Source organism: Crocodylus siamensis, chromosome 1 (assembly GCF_052110815.1).
Source record: "Crocodylus siamensis isolate JL-2025a chromosome 1, ASM5211081v1, whole genome shotgun sequence".
NCBI lineage: Eukaryota > Metazoa > Chordata > Crocodylia > Crocodylidae > Crocodylus > Crocodylus siamensis.
This window is the reverse complement of record NC_143395.1, coordinates 92138325-92157408: the sequence shown is the minus strand read 5'-3', so window position 1 is coordinate 92157408 and position 19084 is coordinate 92138325. Positions and strand designations below refer to the sequence as shown.

The window sequence follows — 19084 nt, the reverse complement described above, 5'->3', positions numbered from 1 at the left end:
CTATAGTCACAATGATTTCTATTGCCAAGAGCCAGCATATTAATGATTGTGTATATGTCTTCAGTAAATAGTACTGGTTTGCAATTTGAAAGCCATATGGAAAAAGATTCTAAGATATTAACCAAAGGCATAGTGTCCTTTGATCTGGACACTGTTTGAAATATCAAATACACTTAGGACATCTATTGGGTATTTAAATAGCCTTTGCCTTGACTCTGTTAAAGTCCCTGAAAATCAGTATTAGATCTGCTTTTCTAACACAACATCACCAGACCCATTAAGGTATGTACAGACATTTGGGGATGTTACGGGGAGGTTAGATCATATTAAAAATGGCCACCTGAGCTAAGTTAAGGTAAACTGGAATGAGGAGACAGAGATCAGGTTGGGGGCAAGCAGGGTCTGCAGGGGGGTTTGGCAGAATGGAGGGAATTGCAGAGTCTATAGGAGGGTTGGTGGGGTCAGGCTGGATGGGGGGGGGGGGGGAAGCAGGCCTGTAGGGCCCTTGTGGGCACTTGTGGGGAGAATCAGGGGAGCTGACAGAATCAGAAAGGCACTCCAATCCCACCAAAAACCTCCACAGCCTCCTGCAGATCAGTGCATGGCTTCACAGATGGTGTCGCCAGAAGGGCTGTGACTCCATTGACCTCTGGATGTTGTTCCAAGAAGAAGGATTGTTAGAAAGAGATGGGATCCACCTGATGAAGAAAGGGAAAATCATCTTCATAGACAAGCTCACTAACCTAGTGAAGGAGGGCTTTAAACTAGGGATAGAGACCAAAGCCCTGAGATAAGTGGTGAAGTGGGTGACCTGGAGGAAATACAAGAAAGAGAAGACAACAGGGGAGCCCTTCTCATGCTTACTGAGAAAGCAGGGCAATCGGCTAGTTACATGAATGCACAGACCCTAGGAAAGAAGCAGGAAGAATTGGAAGTCCTCACACAGTCACAGAACTATGATGTGATTGGAATAATAGAGACTTGGCGGGATAGCTCATATGACTGGAGTACAGTCATGGATGGGTATAAACTGTTAAGGAAGGACAGGCAGGGCAGAAGAGGAAGAGGAGTTGCTCTTTTTGTAAAAGAGCTGCATGACTGCTCAGATATCCAATATGAAGCTGGAGATAGACCTGCTGAAAGTCTCTAGGTTAGAGTCAGAAGGAAGAGCAACAAGAATGATGTTATTGTGGGTGTCTTCTCTAGACCACTAGACCAGGAGGATGAGATGGATCAGACTTTCTTCAGAAAACTAATGGAAGTTCCCAGATCATAGGCCCTGGTTTTCATGGGGGACTTTAATCATGTTGACATCTGCTGAAAGGGTAACAGAGCAGTGGTCTGGAAATCCAGGACATTTTTGGAGTGTGTTGGGAACAACTGCCTTTTGCAAGTGCTGGAGAAGCCAACTAGAAGCCATGCTCATCTTGACCTGCTGCTCACAAACAGGGAAGAATTGATGGGGACTGTAGTAGTGGATGGCAACTTGGGCAGCAGTAACCATGATAACACTGACTTTAGAAGAGCTAGCTGTATTTTAAAGAAACCTTACTGAGGGCATAGGAACAAACCATCCTGATATGCAGGAAGACTAGTAAATATGAAAGAAGGCCAGCTTGATTTTTCAGGGAACTCATGAGTGAGCTGAAACACAAAAAGTAAGTTTACAAGAAGTGGAAATTCAGACAAACATCAGAGGAGTATAAGAGTATGTGAGTATTCTACCTGATCAACACATCAAAGAGCTACTCAACACAGCTCACAAAGACACTCTCATGGACCCAGAGGGACAACCTTCCATCTTCAGCTCCCTCTGTGCAAAAATGAAGTTTATTTCCTACCTATGGAAACTTACTACCATCTTGTACCAGCTACACTTTTCCCAGAGCCTGATGAAGGGACTTTGATCCCAAAAGCTTGCAGAAAAAGACAGTTTTCTTGCCATTTTCCAGTTGGTCTAATAAAAGGTATCATTTTGGAAACAAGAGTTCTAGTTTTTTGTGTGTTTTAGAGTATTGCTTGGGCATTCAAGGATGAAATCAGGAAAGCCAATGTGTAGCAGCTGGAGTAGCAGCTAGCAAGAGACATGAAGGGTAACAAGAAGGGCTTAAGGGCAACTTAGTGACAGATGATGCAGAAAAGGCTGAAGTACTCAGAGTCTTTTTTACCTGTCTTCACAGGCAAGGTCAGCTCCCAGACTACTGCATCTAGCAGCACAGTTTGGGGAGAAGGCAAGCAGCTAACTCTGATAAAAGAACAGGTTATGGATTATTTGAAAAAGCTGGTCCTGTACATGTCTATGGGGCTGGATATGATGCACCTGAGGCTGCTGAGGGAGTTGGCTGGTATGATTTCAGAGTCACTGACCATTATCTTTGAAAACTCATGGGGATTGGGAGAAGTCCTGGATGATTGGAAAGGGAAAGTATAGTGCCCATATTTTAGAAAAAGAAGGAGGATCCAGGGAACTACAGACTGGTCAACCTTACCTCAGTCCCTAGAAAAATCATGGATCAGGTCCTCAAGGAACTCATTTCTAAGTACCTAGTGGTGATAAGGTGGTGACTAGAAACAATCAGCATGGATTCACCAAAGGCAAGTCATGCCTGACCAACCAGATTGTTTTCTATGATGAGATGCCTGGTTCTGTGGATTCAAGGAGAGCAGTAGACATGATATAACTTGACTTCAGCAAGGCTTTTGATAGGTCCCCCACAACATTCTCCCAAGCAAGCTAAGAAAGTATGGGTTGAATGAATGAATTGTAAGGTGGGTAGAAAACTGACTCTATCGTAGGGCTCAAAAGGTAGGAATCAATGGTTTGCTGTTTAATTACCAACTGGTATCAAGTGAAGTGCCCCAGGGGCTGGTCCAGGGGCTGGTTTTGTTCAGTACCTTCATCAATGGGATGGAGTTGCACCCTCAGCAAGTTTGCAGATTACACAAAGCTGGGGTAGATATGCTGGAGGATAGGGCTAGGATTTATAGAGACCTAGATAAACTGGGGGGGTTAAACCAAAAGAAGTCTCATGAAGTTCAATAAAGACAAGTACAAATTCCTGCACTTGAGACGGAATGATCCCATGAACCAAAACAGCTTGGGGACTGACTGGCTAAGCAGTAGTTCTGCAGAAAAGGCCCTGAATAAGCTGAATATAAGCCAACAGTGTGTGTGTGTCTACACAAGATGCTTTTACTGTGCAGCAATCTGCTGTGCAGTAATGTGTCACTGTCTACACATGCTGGGCATTTACTGAGCAGTAAATTAGGCTACTATGCAGTTAGCCTAGTCTAGTGCCTGTAAACATAGTTCCTAGACTAACTGCACAATAGTTACGGTGTAGTAGCATTCATGTAGATGCTGACCAGAAGCAAATTTGCTCCCCATCAGCCTAGGCAGCAGGAAGCCACAGGGAACAGGGAGTTCTCTGAACTGGCAGCTCTGGAGGATGAGTGGCCCTAGGTTTCTAGTTCCATGCCACACAGAGTTGTTCTTGGGGGTTGGCAGGCACTGGGAACCCAGGAAGGAGGCTTGCCACCAGCTACCCCACAGCCAGGACAGCTCCTGGTGAACCCCTTGCTAAGCAGAGAAACCCCACCCAGCAGGGGGCTCACTGGTAGCTGTGTCCCTATAAGCATGGAAGCCATGAGAGCACTTCCTGCTGCAGGGGTAGCTATTTTCCAGTCCTGTGTACATCAGGCCTGCTCCTGATGTGTACAGTGCCAGGGGATAGCTGCTGCAGCAGCTGGCAGAGCTCTCCTGGTCTCTTGTGCACTGAAACAATCCCCATGCCTCTTGCCAGCCCCAGGCTACCACCTCGAGGAGCCTGAAGCTCTCCCTGGCTGCTTCAGGGAGGCAGAGCATGGCAGGAGCAGCCCTATACTGGGCTACTCCTAATGGCTGTATCCACAAATTCGAGCACATGCACTTGCAGCAGCTCAAACTGAAGCAGTGCAAATTCGAGCTGGGGCATTTTGCCTCAGTGTACATGCTTGGACATGCACTTTGTTGTGGAGGGACCTGTGCCACTTGAGGCAAAATAACCCTGCCTGGCTCCTCCCAGATCTGTAGCCAGGGGGAGCTAGAGCCCAGAGCCAGCACCTATGCTGTCCTCAGCAGTATAGAAAGCTGCCCTTTCCTGGCCCCATCAGTACAAAAAGCTGTTCTGTCAAGTAGCTTCTGGGGCCCATCCAATTGGTACCTAGGGACACTACCCCTTATGCCAGCTGGACTGCTGAAGCACCCCTAAGATTTCCCTGCACCCTTTACCCACTGCAGCAGTCTGGCAGTGAGGGATGCTGCCTGGCTGTGACCTGATGCATACTGACCAGACTCGGATGAGGACTGCACTCTGTGTGGCTGCAGAGTTGGCCTCTGTGCCACACTAGTGCCATGTGTGCTCCCTGCCTGGTGATCTAGGCAGCTATTGCCCAGAAGATGTTCCAGGTGTGGTGGCCTGCTTTGAACTGTCAAAGCATGTCCTTCTGGCCCCATTTGGCCAGGAGGTCAGCCACAGCCAGCTGGGTCATGCCACTGGCCTCCTTAGCACGAATACTGGTGTTCCTTATTGGAAAACTGAAAAGTTCCTGATAAAAAAAATCCCAAAGTCACTCTGTAAAATATCCCAAAATCCATGTTCCTCCACAATTAAAACAAAAGACCACAATAGAGAGAGAGAGAGAGAGAGAGAATGAAACAGAGAGACAGTGATCAGTTAGAAAATGTTTTATTGATATATCTACAGTGTTAAAGCAATTTGGAAGACTACCAGTGTCTCTATCATAATAATAAAGTGAACTCTAAATACATGTTTCATGAATTCATGAACACATGAATATGTATTTTGCTGCCCCCCAACATGGGCTATGGCCCCCCTCAGGGGCTATGCCCCCCCTCAGGGGCTACAGCCCACACACAGGGGCTATAGCCCCCCTCAGGTTACAGCTCCCCACAGGGGTAACAGGCCCCCCAACAGGGGCCAAATGGCCCCTCCACAGGGCCCACATGCCCCACCCCAGGCCCCCAGTTGCTTGTCCACCTGGCCCCATCCCCCACCAGCTGCTGCAGCCCCCCAATGGCTGCCCCACCCAGCCCCATCTCCCACTTGCACCCCCAGGCCCCTATGGCTGTCCTCCCCAACCCCAGGCACTGGCACTTAAGAAAAAAACGGGAAAAAAAGAACAAAAAAGCCTCTACTCATCCTTGAATCAGGAGCTGTGGGGACTCCTGGGCCTCCTGGAAGAACACTCCCAGGCAGCACAGGTCAGCAGGGCCCAGGCTAGGCCCAATGGGGTGTCTCCCTGCCCCACACTGAGCAGCTGGGGTCCCACTGACACAGACAGCAGCTGAAACTGCCAGTAAGTGCTGGGGGAGTTGTTTGTTTTTTTGTTGTGAGGATGCTGGGGTGGGGGAGCAGGGCTTCGGGGCCTCAGGGGGCTGGGGAGGATGGGCCAGGCAGGGAAGGAATTCAGAGGTTTGCGGGGCAGGCAGGGGGTGGGGCCAGTCAGGGAAGGGAACAGGGACTGGGGATGGCGGGGGTAGGGCCGGGCAGGGAAGGAATGTGGGAGCCTGGTGGGCAGTCAAGGGGTGGAACCAGGCAGAGAAGGGATCAGAGGGGCTTGGGGAAGCAAGGTGGGATAGGGCCAGGCAGGGAAGGGATCGGGAGCTCAGGGGCAGGCAGGGGGTGGGGTTAGGCAGGGAAGGGATCAGGGAGGCCTGGGATTTAATAGCAGTCTTAATACCTGAAGTGTATTTCCAAAGAGGATGGAACTAGACTTTCTGTGGTGGCAAATGGCAGAACAAGGAGCAATGGTATCAAGTTGTAGCAGGGAAGTTTAGGTTAGATATCAGGAAAAACTTCCTTACTAAGAGTGTGGTGAAGACTGGAATGAGTTCCCTAGAGAGGTGGTGGAATCTCCATCTTTGAAGGTTTTTAAGGCCTGGCTGGACAAAGCCCTGGCTAGAATGAGTTAGTTGGAGGTGGTCCTGCTTTAAGCAGGGAGTTGAACTAAATGATCTCCTGATGTCCCTTCTAATCCTAATTTTCTATGATTCTATGACTATCGTGATGCTGAACTACCTCCAATCTCAGAAACCACTCCTGTGACGTTTTACTTGGTTCACTGGTCCCAGGAGCCTGACTGAAGTACATTGGGGTTGGAAGAAACGTGGGCAGATCAGCAGAGCCGGCAACTCCATGGTGTGGTTTTGGCAGGATGGGGTGCTCTCTCTCCTCCCCCCATACTAGAGGCTATTTTTAGCTCCATGACCCACCCCACCCCCAGCTGAACAACTCCCCAGTGAACAAACTCATTTCCAACTCCACCCACCTCTCCCCCACACCAACTTACTTCCATTGGCTCCTGGCACCAGTAAATGCCAGTAAAACTGCCACCAAGGACAGCTTGGGGATTGAGCAAGCAGGATGTGGTAGGCTCGGGGTGGAGTGGGGACTGGCTGGTTTGCAGAGGGGAGTTGTCCATTTGGTGCTGGGAGCAGGGGCCAGGGACCTAATAATAGCTGGAGGCCCCTGTCACTTTACGTGGAGAGTACAGGATGCCAAGCTGGCTGTGGAGCTGCAGCAGAGGAGCACAGGCCAGCCTGTGTGTGTGAGGAGCACCACATGATCAGAAGGGGTGGAGCTTAGAGGCATATATGACCATGGCCTGAGGCAAGGCAGACAGTTTGGCTCTGCATGCTGCAGGAAGTGGAGCTCCAGGGAGAGTGGGGCTGAAAGGGATAACCTGGCAAGCCAGCCATGAGAACTTGGAGGGGAAAGCCCAAAGGGAAGTAGGGTTTATGGGATGGCATAAACCCAAACTACAGGTGTCCTTTTTGTTTGAAAACAACTGCTTATATTTGCATGGTGTTTAAGTTGATACTAGAGGAATGGATTATGGCTAGAAGGGAGGCATGGGTATCATACGGTTGCCTGAGTGGCAATGTGCATAGAGCCCTGTAAAGGTCAGGGACTGTAAGGGGGATGAGCAGCATGAGGCCTGGGTCAGGGATCCAGGAAACTGAGTGCTACACAAACAGTTTTGCTTGAGTAAGGGACCCCAGGAGGATAAGACGTAAGAGAGCAGCCTTGCCTAGATCCAGCACCCCAGGGGACTGAAGTGCCCAAGAAGTACAGGTCCAAAGCCAGGAACCCAGAGCCCAAGAAGGATAAAATGAGACTGTGGCCCAGAAGCTGAGGACTTAGGATGAGGGGGGCATAGCTAGAGAAATGGGGCAAAAGCTGGAAAGGTTTGAGGCCTGAGGGGCACGACTAAGACTGCCTGGTTGAGGACTTGGGGCTCACTTTTGGTTAAAAAAGGAAGGTACCCCAAGGACCCGGGGTGAGAGAGGAGTCACTGGGCCCTCAGGGCCAGGACTTTGCTACAGGGCATAGGAAAAGTGCAGCCCTGGCACTGGGGCTGGCAGCTGGGCTTTCCCAATCCTGGGGCTGCACTGGCAAATATACAGAAGTTCAGTTAGATCAGTCTCTCCAGACCCAATCTAAATTAGACTACCTCCAAACTACAGTTAACATAGATCAGGCCAGTCATTTTTAGATGGATATAACTGTCCTGAACTTCTGTACAGTTTGCACTTAGATCAACCTAACTAGGGATCTAAATATAAGGCCCACACCTGGGCAAACAAAGGTAGATCAGGTGACCATTTTTAATGCAATCTGACCTCTCCTTATCTTTCCTGAATCTCTGTACCTAACCTATGACTGACTGGATTACAGAAAAGCAGCAAAGTGACATAGACCCTGTTCATTTTTTTATATTAATCATTTTCTAAGGACTCAAGCTTTATGGAATAGAATCATACTTAAGCACCTAAATTAACTTGCTAGATAGATCGAATCTGATCCTACTGCCCTTGAGTCCTTTCACAGACTTCAATTCTATTAGCATTTCTAAAGGGTCAGAAAAGTCAGACAAGCTGCTTTTTTATTGTTATGTTATTATTTTCACTTCTGGTCCTAAATGACACCAGGAAGTGCAGCAATGTGAAAAATTTAAAAGAAAACAAACCCTCCAACTGCTAATCAATCATTCAATTAGTGGTTTAGGTAAGCTAAAATATTTTGGCTTACCCTTTATCAAAACATGCAGCTCTAGGCTGGCAAGTCTTTACCAACTAGTTTTGGCCATAATAGGCACATCCAGATGAGCACACAAGTGCCTGTTGCACCACCTCAAACCAGTTTGAGATGCCACAAGAGGCACACTGAGAATGAAAAAATGTTCCCCACACTGTATATTTGCAGTGTGGGCTCTAAATTTGATACCTGCAAACAGAAGTAGAGCAAGACTGTGGTGTGACCTGGCCCCAGGAGCTGTCCCAGGTAAGCAGACACTGGGGGTGAGGGGGCTGTGTGGTTTCTAGTGGGGGGGGGGTTGTGGGTGTTGGGTGTGTGGGTGGTTATGTGTGGGGAGTGGCAGGGTTGTGTGGGGGGGTAGAGGGGTTGTGGGGAGGTATGGGGGGAACCACACACACCTACCCTGCTCCTCCCCTCCCCATACAGCACACAGCCCCCAGTGCTGGCTGCAGCAGCCAGCTAAGCCATACCTGCTGCAGCGCTGCCACTGCAGGGAGAATGGGCTGAGCCTGACCCAGCATTGTATGGCCCACTAGTGGACCTTTGGACAGGACCAGGACATGCAGCTCTGGGACCTATGGCTCCTGCCCAAAGGCATACACTATCTGGGTAGGCCAGGACAGTTTGGGCCTGTTCTCCATGAGGCTCAGCCAGTGAGGCACAGCCATTGGGTTAGTTAGGGCCATAAAATATATATTACTATAGGATTTAAGTGGCAATAAATTATGATCATAAAATTAAAGAATGTAAAAAGCCTAAAAATATAGCTCTGCAAATAAATAGTTCAAAACATCCTAAATTCATCACCTAATGCGTAGTTAACCATAATTTTTCCTAGCTGATCAGGGATGCAAATCAGTCCTGTTGGGTATTGGTCAGGGGGAAGGTTGTCTTTTAAATATAAAAAGACAATTTGTCCCCTGAAAAAAATGAGTTGTGATATGCCAGTTCATAGAATTTTAATTCAATTTTCACCAAGTAGTTAACAAAATGTCATTTACACTGTTCAAGTATGCCATTAATGCATATTCCATGAGAACTGTAATATGTAGAAGCTATGTATGTTTGAAGCAAGAATACAAGGCAGATGCAAAATTATTTTCTTTACTATTAAAAATCTCTGCATAGGGTAAACCTTAATTTTCCTCTCTCTTTTTTTGTTTTCTGTTTTTGCATAAGAAAACAACTTTGAAACAATAGGCTGTCCAGCAATGTAAGACACGAATCTTTACATAAGTCCCCAGACTTGTTATTGTACCAGTATAGGGTCAGTTGTAGGAATGGACCTTAAGAGAGTTCAGGAGATAAAGATGTTTCTCAATTGCCAGCGTTCATTTGTTTATAATTGAGGCAACCAGCAATCCATATAGTTACCATTATTTGAAACTTGATAAAGGAAATCCTGTAATAACTGTTGCTTTTAGCAGGGGTCAGGGTTTCTGTTTCTGTAACTTTAGAGCAGGGTCAGACAAAATATGGCCCATGGTCCAGATTCAGCTTGCCAGGTAATTTTTATCTGACCCATGAGTGCCCAACAACTAACTGTACCTTACCAAGACCACACACTTAGCTTCCACCCTCGCGCATTGGAGGGTCTCCACCCCAGCTCCAGCCCCACCCTGGCTCTAGCGCCACCTCAGCCAACATCCACAGCTTCCAGATGGGGCCACTGCTGCTACTGCTGCAGCCACCAGGGCCTGCTTGGCTTCCCTGGCCTCCAGCACCTCCACTTCATGCCGCTGCTGCAACGTTCATTCTGGGCAGCAGGTAGGGAAGTAGCAGTGGTTGGGGGGAGGGCAGGGGACGCTGCAGCTGGGTAAAAGCAGACAGTGTGGGGGCTGGAGCTGATTGGAGCCTGGGGCTAGAGGCACGCACATGGGGGCACCTGGAGCATGGAGCTAGGGTCAGCTCAGTTCCATCACACATAGCTCCCTACAGCTCACATACAGCTCCTGGGACTCGTGCACCACTGGGTGGGAGCCCTGTGCAATGGAGCCAGCTGCCTTCCCTGACTTCCACATGCAGCTCCCAGGACTCTGACAGAAGTGGCAAGGAGCCCTGACCCCTGCTTCACAGCGGAGTCCCAGGAACTGCACATGGTGGCAAAGAGTGGGGACAGGCCACCTACTCCATCATGCAGGTCTTCCTTCCAGTGGCATGCAAGTCCCAGGAACTACAAGTTTGCTGTGGGGACTGCCACACAACAGAGGTGGGCCAGCTGGGCTCTGCTTCTTGCTGCCATGTACAGCTCCCAGAACAGGTTAGATCTGCATGCTGCCAGGCAGCTGTACTGTGCAGGTTATGAGCACCCTGAGGACCTGTCACTTGCCACTGCTGATACCAGTGGTGGGGATTGTGAACCATGGGGGGACATGTGGGTCCCACACCCACCCACCCTTACTCACACCCCACAAACCCACAATCACACCCTGCCTACACACTCCAACATCAAACATATACAAACACCCACACCCTCAACATACCCTACACACACCCCCACACACAACCACACCCCCACCACCCTCCCACACAGACACACACACCCAACCACACCCCACACACTCCCTCACACACTCCCCCAAACACACAATATGCAGGAGTAAGACTATTTTTGAGCTATTATGCAATCATCTCTATATACACTAAGCAAACATACATAAATCAGGACAAAATTATTTTTTGAAATAAAATTAAAATATGCTATAGTGCATATTTGACTGATGGTTTGTTTTTTTTCAGGTTCCAAGATGGCAACCTCTCCTCCCAAAAGAAAGACTTCCAGGGGGACAGAACAAGACAGGAGGGAGGCAGAAGGGACTTCTGGTGACAAGGTCAGGGATTAGGGATGGGATTTCCAGTCCCCAGATGGCAACCAGGGAGTGGGCAGGGCACCCATCAAGGGGCAGGGCTACCCATGCAACCCTTGACAGCTCATCAAAACTCATTATGTGGACCTCCAGCCAAAATAATTGCCCATCTCTCCTTTAAGAGTGATATTATTGTCAGTTGTTATGCATCTCATGAAATATAAAAAATTATACAAGAAAAGCCAGTCGATCATGTCTCTCAGCTGCTCTTACATAACATATTAGCTTTTAATCAGTTCAAACCATACTTTCAAAGAAAAATCCATAGAAATTCTTTTAGGAAATTGCAAAGGAATTAGGGTGAAGCCTAGGAGGACTGGAGCAACAGCCTAAGTAGCCACAGAAGTAGATCTTTGAAGATCTGGCCACTGAAACAACTATACTCTGGGAAGAACCCAAAAATGCACGTGGACCCAAGTAGGAATTTTAAACCAAGGTTTTCAAAAATGGTTACTTAAAGTTAAACACCAAAAAAGTGGACTGACTTTCCTAAAAGACAAAGCACTCAGAAGTTCCAACATATATGGGTATTTCTGACTGGTCAACACATTTTAAAGTCAGTCCAATTCAGGCCTCAATAGAACATGGGGCTCCTCCTTTTTAAAATCCAGCATTTTTAATTTTAATTTTTTTTTCATTATAGCAAATGCAGTGATTCTATCAAATGAAAGTACACGTACTTGGATGGATTAACCACAAAATATTCTGGTGATTCAGGAAGTAAGAACCTTTCCTCTAAATCAGATGTAGCAAGATGCACCTACATAAATTTGAGGGCATTGCATTCAGGAGATGCTTCTTTTGATAGGTATACAGACAAAGTGTTAGCCACTTAAAGTGAATAAAGATGCTATGAAGCATTGCAGTTTTTAGAAAACTAGGGGCAGAATCCTACTTCACTCTGTGGATAACCAAAGCACAGTTTGAGATATCCAACTATTGTGTAGGAGCAATGCTAATTCAATCTTCATTTTGGTCATCCACTACAAGAACTAGAATTCTGCTCTAAATGTTTTAAGTCCCACAACCTAGGGAGTTCCAGCTTAGGTTGGAAGATTTGCCAAAATAAAATGCTCAGGGTATTTCAGTCAGATGCAGCACTCTTTTAAACTTAATCAACATATAATGTGTTAGGTTGAGCCATATATACTTTAGTGAGATCAGTCACAACCATCACAGTTGTGTTGAAACATCAAAAGCAACACAACTCAGCCCAAAGACAGTATAACATCAAATGCCTTCAAACCCATAGACTCTGTGAAGCCCTCCAAATACATCTCAGTAAGAAACTTGCAAATTTCTTGATTGAAAATCATAACACTTGGGTTGAGGGAGATTGGCAAGCTCTAAAAGAGACCATCCATGAGGCTTGCATAGAATCAACAGGCTTTATCACCCAACGCCATCAGGACTGGTTTGATGAATGCAATGCTGAGATCAAAACCCTTCTTAATGAAAACAGAAAAGCTTTCTGTGACTGGAAAAACCATTCTTTGTCATTTAGAAGCAGGGAACTTTTCAAAAGCTTAAAGCTGAAGCCCAGAGGAAGATTCAAAACATCAAGAACAAATGGTAGGAAGAGAAGGCAAAAGAAATCCAGCCAATTGTTGACAATCATGATATGGAGATTCTTCAGTGCAAGGTTCTGTATAGGTCAAATTCTTGTGGCCTCACCCCTCTTAGATTTTAAGACAGAAGTACACTCCTCAAAAGATGAGTCCATCGAAAACTGCTAGAAGTAGCACTACAAAAAGCTCCTGTACCAAGAATCAACAGTGACTGATGAAACCCTCAAATTCAACCTGCAGCATCCAGTAAAGGAAGGACTTGCCAGTCCACCACCCCCTGAAGATGTCCACCAGGTGATAAGACAGATGAAGAACAACAAAGCATCTAGCCCTGATGGCATACCAGCTGAGGTCTTCAAAATTACTGCGGAGGGGGGATCTATGACCAGCAAGCTCCACACGCTGTTTCCTAAAATCTGAAACATTGAGGCTGCATTAGCAGAAGCATTGCCAGCAGATTGAGGGAAGTGATTCTTCCCTTCTATTCTGCACTGATGAAGCCACTTCTAGAGTACTGTGTCCAGTTTTTGGCCCCTCCACTACAGAAAGAATGTGGATAAGTTAGAGACAGTCCAGCAGAGGAGAATGAAAATGGTTAGTGGGCTGGAGCACATGACTTGGAGGGGCTGAGGGAACTGAGCTAATTTAGTCTGCAGAAGAGAAGACTGAGGGGGGATTTGATAGCAGCCTTTAACTATCTGAAGGGTGGTTCCAAAGAGGATGGAGATAGACTGTTCTCAGTGGTGGCAGTTGACAGAACAAGGAGCAGTGGTCTCATGTTGCAGCAAGTGACATTTAGATTGGATATTAGTAAAAGCTCTCTCACTAGGACGGTGGTGAAGCACTGGAAAAAGTTACCTGGAGAGACAGTGGAATTTCCGTCCTTGGAGGTTTTTAAGTCCCAGCTCAAAAAAGCCCTGCGTGGAATGGTCTAGTTAGGGATGGCCCTGCTTTGAACAGGGGGTTGTACTAGATGACCTCCAGAGGTCCCTTCCAACCTTAATTTTCTGTGATTCTATGAGAATGTTGAACACTGCATACCTTGGCAGCCATCTGTCAGAGAAGGCAAACATCGATGAGAAGATGCAGTACAGGATCCAATGTGCCAGCTCATATGTTCAACAATCACAACATCCGGACACAAACAAAGCTCCTACTATATAAGGCTGTGGTAATTCCAACCCTTCTCTATAGCTATGAAGCTTGGTTGGCCTACAGGGATCCAGTGCTTCCTCCTGGAATAAAGTGGGAGGATCATCACACAAATGCTGATGTCTTACCAATGTTAATGCCACCAGCATGGAAGTGTTAATTATTCTACATCAGCTGTGGAAGACAGGGCATTGTGTGGGCATGCCTGATGTATGTTTACCAAAGCAATTGCTATACTCCCAACTCATTCAAGGACAAAGGACACATGGGGGCCAAAGGAAACATTTCAAGGACGCCCACAAAGCAAACATTAAGAAATATGACATTAACATCACAAATTTGAAAAAATTAGCCTGAGACAGGACTACATGGCAGCACCTTGTGAAAGAAAGTACATCTTACTTTAAGGAAAACTGCCTCACCCTAGAGGCAGAAAAATGACAGAAATGGAAGGAAAAGAAACAAGACCAAGAAATCTGTGGTCCAACCCTTCCTTTAACCACCGCCTGTAGCATCTGCCAGAGATTCTACAAGTCTAGGATTGGCCTTCGTAGATACCAGTGGATTCATCTACAATCTGTGGCAGTAATCATCCTTGGCCACAAGGGATTGCAGATGACAATGTACTTAAGTAGCTTTGCAACTCTAAGGGTGTGTCTACACGTGCATTCACACTGGCTTAAATTTCCTGCACAGTAAGTTACTGAGCTCGTGATGTCCCTTCTAGCCCTAGTTTCCTATGACCTTATCCTCTTTGTCACAGCTTCCCTAAAAACCCAAAAAAACAAAACACCTCCACTTGCCCCCAGAATTCCTTAAGATACATTGGACTTGAAACACTATATATTTGCTGAAGATATGTACAGGTGATCTTTAGCTAGTGTGAATCACATAGATGTGCAACCGAGGGTCTGATCAAGGAAAAATATATACAAATGCTATGCGCCCCGCCCCCCCCAAGGAATGACCCATATGTTGAAAAGGAATGGGCAAGCTAGCACATGAAAAATAAAGTCAAACCAGAGCCTTAAAATAACATTTACCAACATGTCCACTATAGAAAGTGAGGTAATGCTTTCTTCCAACATTACTTTTGTAGTTTCCTTCTGTTAATATTTCTATGCACAAGATATGTGACCAGTGAATCAGACAATTGCTGGGCTGTTGCACTCCAGTCTATTCAGTTGCCTATAAATAATTTGCAGGTCTTAGCATTTGGTTCCAGAAGTGCACATGAAATGAGGGATTTGCTCTCTCCAATCACTGTAATTAACCCATGTACACAGAGAGAAAGGGGGAGGGGGGAGTCTTTCATGCAGTAAATGCTCTATCAAAAAGAATAGTCATGTACAAAAGTCCTACACACAGCTTATGCTATTTACTTGACCCTGGGGTGTCTTCCATGTCCCTAAGGATGATCTCATTTTTCCATGCTTTAACCTCTGACTCTTGAGGAACCAAAGTCAAGGCCACCATCCATTTCACTAAAGAGGCTTTTAGGAGGTTGTCAGTGTCACTCCCTAATTAGTTAGGGCACTTACTGCCTGAGTGCAAGGCACTCATTTTGATTGTCTTCGTGGCTATGTGAAAAAGATACCAGATAAGAAAATCAGACTCCATTTCCCTCATTCACAATAACAAGACAACTTATGCTGTAGGAAAAAAATGAATTTCCACCTATTTATAAAATCAAACAAAGACTTGTTTGAAAAAAGAAAAATGAGTGGGGTGGGGGGAAATTTAAATTCCAAAGTTCTTTTCATTTCAAAGGATTCAAAATTGATCCATTCTTGTTTATAAATGGTTATTGAGATTGTTCATTCCAGTTTTGTCAACAAATTATTTTAGTATCCATTTCCAAAACATTGTAGATAAAGTGTCTCATCAACATTGCAAAAATAGAAAAAATAATTCTCACAATATTTCTTACTGAAAATTTAGCATTTTAACCATGTCAAACATTTTTAGTCAAAAAACCCAAATTCATATAAGCAATGCTTCATTTAAAATGTATATCGTTACACTCTAATTAGAATGCCATATTTTTGACCAGCATGAAAAGCACTAATTGCTTCTACAACCCTGTGGAAAGGGCTCCCTATTCTTTCTCAATTGTGCTAAACGTTGTAGGATACCTTTTGAAGTATTTTTTCAGTAAAAACAGTGTAGAAACAGGACACTGCATGTATCATACAGGAACTGGAATAAATGTGTAAGGTTATAATCTAAGTTTGGGCAGCCAGGGTGGATGACACCCTATTTTGCATATATTTTTAATAAAATACAAAACAATTATGAGATGCCTTGGGGTGAGACAAGGGCTCTGTGGGGGAAGGGAGTTTTAAAAGTATGTAGTTAACTTTCCCCCTCTCAATACCCCTTCTTAAATTAGAAAACAGTCTGTGATTTGGATTGTGTACATTTCTGAGAAACAACAGATGAGATCTATTATTTTTTTCAAAGCAGTATGCTTGGGTTAAGTAGTAAGGCCATACATTGGTTTCTACACTTACAATGTTATATGCTAAGGTTATCAGCTCTGCGTTATTAACAAAATTATTTGATAGCAGTCCCAGCAACCTCCTCTTCGAAACCAATACAGAATGTCAGAACCTGTGGTTAAAGGACTAAAGAATCTCAGGACTGCAGAAGGACATCAAACACACAGCACCTCCTTTCCTGCTCTAATCCCTGGGACACTGTTTCACCCTTCTGGTGCAGGGGGCTCTACAAACATGCTACACTTTGCTACGCAGCCTCAAGCACATGGGTGCCAACAACAGAAGAGGACAGCACCCTGCTTTCCGCCCACTCTAAACATGCACCTAGCAACACAACAGTAACATTAAGGAATGCATACTGCATGAGATTCAGAGCATCATAGTACTTTCCTCCTCTGAAAGCAAACAAGAGCTTGCAAGGGACATGATGCCTCCCAGAATAAGCAGTTCCCATCCCAGGCTGCTCTGGGCCTGTTCAACAGCGCACTGGGATAGATAATGACACATTCAAAGCCAAAATCAAATGGTTTTTTTTAAAAGCTCTAATATGCGATTCCTCTGACAGAGCTGGAATAAAACATTTGATGGGAATCAACTAATTGAACCCGGTGGAAAAGCCTTCCCTGAGCTCTATTCTCAATACACTCTAGCAGATTCTTTTAGTTTGAGCCAAGAGTGCTGGCAAACCACTCAGTCTTCCATCATGTTATCTAGCATTTTTATATTAATGGGAGAAAGAAGCTCCTCTAAATATTACATCAATTTGCATGTCAGCTGCATGTTTACTACCCAAGGATGCAAAAGCTTTTTACATTTTCTTAGCAAAACAGTGAAGGTAATTTCAGTCAGTCCAAAGAAGAAATACTGCCCTCCTCCCACCATTTGCATTTACGGAGAGCTCAGGTTCTCCAGCTACAAGGCTCTAGAATCCTATTTTAAACTTTGCCTATCCACCATTGTACGCAAACCATATTCTAGGCCAAGTGAAACCCTTTGTTGTAACAGATAAAGGATACCTAGGTGTTAGACATCCTAGTAACTGTTGAGAAGGGCATGGTAATCATATGAGGACACGGGATTGTCATCCACTTTTCTGTTTTCTCCTTACTCAGATGCAGAGACTTTCCAGCTTCCCCCAACCATTTTATCTTAGAGATAAAAGTAGGCTTTACATTTACATACATTTGCAAAAATAGAGAATTTGATTCCGGATTCCTCCTTTCTCCATGCTGAAAGAGCACAAGAATGGAACATGACTTCTACTGACCAACCACCATGTCTTTCACAGAATATCTCATGTGCTAGATGCCAAAGACTAGACTGACCTTAGAACTGATAGCCAGGATAGCCACCCTAATCTTCTGAAATAGTGAAGTATATATAGTGTGCTTAATTTCTCTCTGTACTGTAGTTGTGGGTAGGAGGCGCTATTTTCTCCTCTCTTTAGAATGTTGCTTGACTAACATAAAACATGCCAGAACTGTTTGTTCATTACTAATTACAAGTACACCTACTCTGCAAAGGAAGGAAAGGAGTTCTTATTGCCCAGCCAATTGCAAGAAATATTTGCAAACAACTTGTACCACAGTAATATCAGCCACAACAGATATCTACTCCATTTAACACCCATTAAATGCTATCCAGCAGCCCTGACAGGGATATTTTATTCCACAAAGCTGAAAAACCAACTTAAGACTCTTCTGGGAAAAACAGGACTGCTGGCCATTTTATTTTGAAGTGACAAATAGGACCGGTGGGAAATATTCATTCCCATGTGCTTCAATATCATTTGAATTAAGTAATTACTACTCATGCTTACTCAAGGTAACCTTGGAACATGCTCAACTGAGTAATGATTACCATGATATATCATCACCATTTAGCAACAATGAGACATATGCTTTTAAAGTCTCTGCATTGTTCATAAAGACATATTAGTTTAACTAATGAACACACAAGGGTATCACACTCCGTAATGATGAAGTTGAAATACTTTTAATTGATCTCAGAGTTATGTCCTACTTGGTCATTACCTTGTTGTGGTGTGTAAGAGACTATTAAAGCTGGCATTGTACTGCTGTCAAATCTGTGGACACAAAGAATATCTTAACAGTCATACCATCATTTTATGTAGCCACGAGGAATTTCATGGTGACAACAGAATAGATCTTAAATCTAGAAACACAGGCTCCTCCCACACAGGACTGGTATTTCTCAAGAGTCAGCTACAACACAGATGCACAGATGTGCTCTGTTTCCAATCAGTAATTGTAGGATTCCACATACACACACTAGCCAATTCATTTTAAAAAAATACATACTAATACTTGAAGTTGTTTGGCAAGGGATTTCAAGAACATTGCTGGGAAAATTTGCTTCTTTTCACAGACCATGTCAATTAAATTATTTTCTTTTTTCTTTTCAATATAGATTGCTGCTTATTACATGCCGAGCAAATAAGAGTAAAGGAGTTCAGAGGAGAGAGAGAGATTCTTTCAAGCAAAGTCTCAATTCAAGCTTTTTTTAATTAAAAAAAAATCAATTTAAAAAGTGTTTTACATATGTTTCTTCCACATTTCTCCAGCTTTTGGGCAGAATTACGTGATACTTTTACTGTACTGTCTAATTGCCATAGAAAGTACTAGAAATCTCTGCCCCAAATTTCCCGGTGAAAATACAAGAGGTGTGAATAAATTAAATAAATTTCAGATAAGTGTCCAAATTGCAGGGGTTTCTAGGCTCTGGAGCTTTTGAAGCGCGAAAGCTACTGTTTACTGGACTGGTCTTTCTAATTTCTGCCAACTTGCAATTTTGTTACACTGTCTCCGAGAGGTATAAATACCCCCCACCCCGTTCCCCCTCCCCACAAACCCTTTTTTGGTTAATTCCATCTCTTT

General features: G+C 44.9%; 1 long non-coding RNA gene across 1 annotated transcript in view; it reads left to right on the top strand.

The window, feature by feature from the left end:
• The window catches only part of LOC149873044 (uncharacterized), a 28980-nt gene extending 10322 nt beyond the window's left edge, over positions 1-18658 (top strand). Inside the window, exons 2-3 of the long non-coding RNA XR_016440046.1 lie at positions 10839-10930; positions 18618-18658. This is a non-coding gene — a long non-coding RNA (uncharacterized LOC149873044). The remainder of the gene's footprint in view (positions 1-10838; positions 10931-18617) is intronic.
• Positions 18659-19084: the final 426 nt, after the last annotated feature.